The sequence below is a fragment of the Diachasma alloeum genome, unplaced genomic scaffold, assembly GCF_001412515.2.
Source record: "Diachasma alloeum isolate Michigan unplaced genomic scaffold, Dall2.0 Dall_scaffold_00861, whole genome shotgun sequence".
In the NCBI taxonomy this organism is placed as follows: domain Eukaryota; kingdom Metazoa; phylum Arthropoda; class Insecta; order Hymenoptera; family Braconidae; genus Diachasma; species Diachasma alloeum.
In genome coordinates this window covers 69,658-73,821 of record NW_021680982.1, presented here as the reverse complement: position 1 = coordinate 73,821, position 4,164 = coordinate 69,658, and positions in this window count along the sequence as shown.

Below are 4,164 nucleotides of genomic sequence, written 5' to 3'. Positions count from 1 at the left end.
TCAACCGATCGTCTTTCCCAAAGAGGATAGACCTGTGTAGAGGCCCGGATCGGGGGATTTGACTGACTCCAAAAATTTTAGTTGGTAATTTTAGTTGGGAAAGGCGGCGTCCCGGTCGAATTGTCGGTAGGTGTGAGTCGGGTGCGTGAGTAACTCGGTAGTAGCAGTCCCGCTGTAACACCGACAGGTTCGGAGGGGGACTTTTGTCCGCCTTGTACTCAATGTTTCCTTTATGTTTTTCATTTGATTTATTCGCCGACTAATTAATATTAAGGGATGAAACAAAGACTGTTGAATGGAGAATTAAATTCCCTATCCATCAATCCCCGTTTCATCCCTTAATCTCTGCAATAAAAAAATTAATATTGCGACGAAAGTCACGGCGCTATAAGAAACCCAATGTTTTCTCGGCGCAGAGTGACTCCCCAATAATTCGCCCGCTAATTCAAAAATCGTCTCTTTCCTCCTAATTAATATTAAGGAATGAAACCAATGCTGTTCGATGGAGAATTAAATTCCCCATGTTCCAAACCCCCGTTTCATTCCTTAATCTCGGTAATGAAAAAATCAAAACTGCGACAAAATTCGCGGCGATATGAGATACCTAATGGTTTCTCGGCGCAGTGACTCCCGACAACTCGCCCGCTAATTAAAAAATCGTATCTCTGCTCCTAATTAACATTAAGAAATGAAACCAATGCTGTTCGATGGAGAATTAAATTCCCCATCCATCAACCCCCGTTTCATTCCTTAATCTCTGTAATAAAAAAATAAAAACTGCGACGAAAGTCGCGGCGCTATGAAAAACTCAATGGTTTCTCGGCGCAGTGACTCCCGACAACTCGCCCGCTAATTAAAAAATCGTATCTCTGCTCCTAATTAACATTAAGGAATGAAACCAATGCTGTTCGATGCAGAATTAAATTCTCCATCCAACAACCCCCGTTTCATCTCTTAATCTCTCTAATGTAAAAATTATAACTGCGACGACAGTCGTGGGCGCTATGAAAAACTCAATGGTTTCTCGGCGCAGTGACTCCCGACAACTCGCCCGCTAATTAAAAAATCGTCTCTCCCCTCCTAATTAACATTAAGGAATGAAACCAATGCTGTTCGATGGAGAATTAAATTCCCCATCCTTCAACCCCCGTTTCATTCCTTAATCTCTGTAATAAAAAAATAAAAACTGCGACGAAAGTCGCGGCGCTATGAAAAACTCAATGGTTTCTCGGCGCAGTGACTCCCGACAACTCGCCCGCTAATTAAAAAATCGTATCTCTGCTCCTAATTAACATTAAGGAATGAAACCAATGCTGTTCGATGGAGAATTAAATTCCCCATCCTTCAACCCCCGTTTCATTCCTTAATCTCTGTAATAAAAAAATAAAAACTGCGACGAAAGTCGCGGCGCTATGAAAAACTCAATGGTTTCTCGGCGCAGTGACTCCCGACAACTCGCCCGCTAATTAAAAAATCGTATCTCTGCTCCTAATTAACATTAAGGAATGAAACCAATGCTGTTCGATGGAGAATTAAATTCCCCATCCTTCAACCCCCGTTTCATTCCTTAATCTCTGTAATAAAAAAATAAAAACTGCGACGAAAGTCGCGGCGCTATGAAAAACTCAATGGTTTCTCGGCGCAGTGACTCCCGACAACTCGCCCGCTAATTAAAAAATCGTATCTCTGCTCCTAATTAACATTAAGGAATGAAACCAATGCTGTTCGATGGAGAATTAAATTCCCCATCCTTCAACCCCCGTTTCATTCCTTAATCTCTGTAATAAAAAAATAAAAACTGCGACGAAAGTCGCGGCGCTATGAAAAACTCAATGGTTTCTCGGCGCAGTGACTCCCGACAACTCGCCCGCTAATTAAAAAATCGTATCTCTGCTCCTAATTAACATTAAGGAATGAAACCAATGCTGTTCGATGGAGAATTAAATTCCCCATCCTTCAACCCCCGTTTCATTCCTTAATCTCTGTAATAAAAAAATAAAAACTGCGACGAAAGTCGCGGCGCTATGAAAAACTCAATGGTTTCTCGGCGCAGTGACTCCCGACAACTCGCCCGCTAATTAAAAAATCGTATCTCTGCTCCTAATTAACATTAAGGAATGAAACCAATGCTGTTCGATGGAGAATTAAATTCCCCATCCTTCAACCCCCGTTTCATTCCTTAATCTCTGTAATAAAAAAATAAAAACTGCGACGAAAGTCGCGGCGCTATGAAAAACTCAATGGTTTCTCGGCGCAGTGACTCCCGACAACTCGCCCGCTAATTAAAAAATCGTATCTCTGCTCCTAATTAACATTAAGGAATGAAACCAATGCTGTTCGATGGAGAATTAAATTCCCCATCCTTCAACCCCCGTTTCATTCCTTAATCTCTGTAATAAAAAAATAAAAACTGCGACGAAAGTCGCGGCGCTATGAAAAACTCAATGGTTTCTCGGCGCAGTGACTCCCGACAACTCGCCCGCTAATTAAAAAATCGTATCTCTGCTCCTAATTAACATTAAGGAATGAAACCAATGCTGTTCGATGGAGAATTAAATTCCCCATCCTTCAACCCCCGTTTCATTCCTTAATCTCTGTAATAAAAAAATAAAAACTGCGACGAAAGTCGCGGCGCTATGAAAAACTCAATGGTTTCTCGGCGCAGTGACTCCCGACAACTCGCCCGCTAATTAAAAAATCGTATCTCTGCTCCTAATTAACATTAAGGAATGAAACCAATGCTGTTCGATGGAGAATTAAATTCCCCATCCTTCAACCCCCGTTTCATTCCTTAATCTCTGTAATAAAAAAATAAAAACTGCGACGAAAGTCGCGGCGCTATGAAAAACTCAATGGTTTCTCGGCGCAGTGACTCCCGACAACTCGCCCGCTAATTAAAAAATCGTATCTCTGCTCCTAATTAACATTAAGGAATGAAACCAATGCTGTTCGATGGAGAATTAAATTCCCCATCCTTCAACCCCCGTTTCATTCCTTAATCTCTGTAATAAAAAAATAAAAACTGCGACGAAAGTCGCGGCGCTATGAAAAACTCAATGGTTTCTCGGCGCAGTGACTCCCGACAACTCGCCCGCTAATTAAAAAATCGTATCTCTGCTCCTAATTAACATTAAGGAATGAAACCAATGCTGTTCGATGGAGAATTAAATTCCCCATCCTTCAACCCCCGTTTCATTCCTTAATCTCTGTAATAAAAAAATAAAAACTGCGACGAAAGTCGCGGCGCTATGAAAAACTCAATGGTTTCTCGGCGCAGTGACTCCCGACAACTCGCCCGCTAATTAAAAAATCGTATCTCTGCTCCTAATTAACATTAAGGAATGAAACCAATGCTGTTCGATGGAGAATTAAATTCCCCATCCTTCAACCCCCGTTTCATTCCTTAATCTCTGTAATAAAAAAATAAAAACTGCGACGAAAGTCGCGGCGCTATGAAAAACTCAATGGTTTCTCGGCGCAGTGACTCCCGACAACTCGCCCGCTAATTAAAAAATCGTATCTCTGCTCCTAATTAACATTAAGGAATGAAACCAATGCTGTTCGATGGAGAATTAAATTCCCCATCCTTCAACCCCCGTTTCATTCCTTAATCTCTGTAATAAAAAAATAAAAACTGCGACGAAAGTCGCGGCGCTATGAAAAACTCAATGGTTTCTCGGCGCAGTGACTCCCGACAACTCGCCCGCTAATTAAAAAATCGTATCTCTGCTCCTAATTAACATTAAGGAATGAAACCAATGCTGTTCGATGGAGAATTAAATTCCCCATCCTTCAACCCCCGTTTCATTCCTTAATCTCTGTAATAAAAAAATAAAAACTGCGACGAAAGTCGCGGCGCTATGAAAAACTCAATGGTTTCTCGGCGCAGTGACTCCCGACAACTCGCCCGCTAATTAAAAAATCGTATCTCTGCTCCTAATTAACATTAAGGAATGAAACCAATGCTGTTCGATGGAGAATTAAATTCCCCATCCTTCAACCCCCGTTTCATTCCTTAATCTCTGTAATAAAAAAATAAAAACTGCGACGAAAGTCGCGGCGCTATGAAAAACTCAATGGTTTCTCGGCGCAGTGACTCCCGACAACTCGCCCGCTAATTAAAAAATCGTATCTCTGCTCCTAATTAACATTAAGGAATGAAAC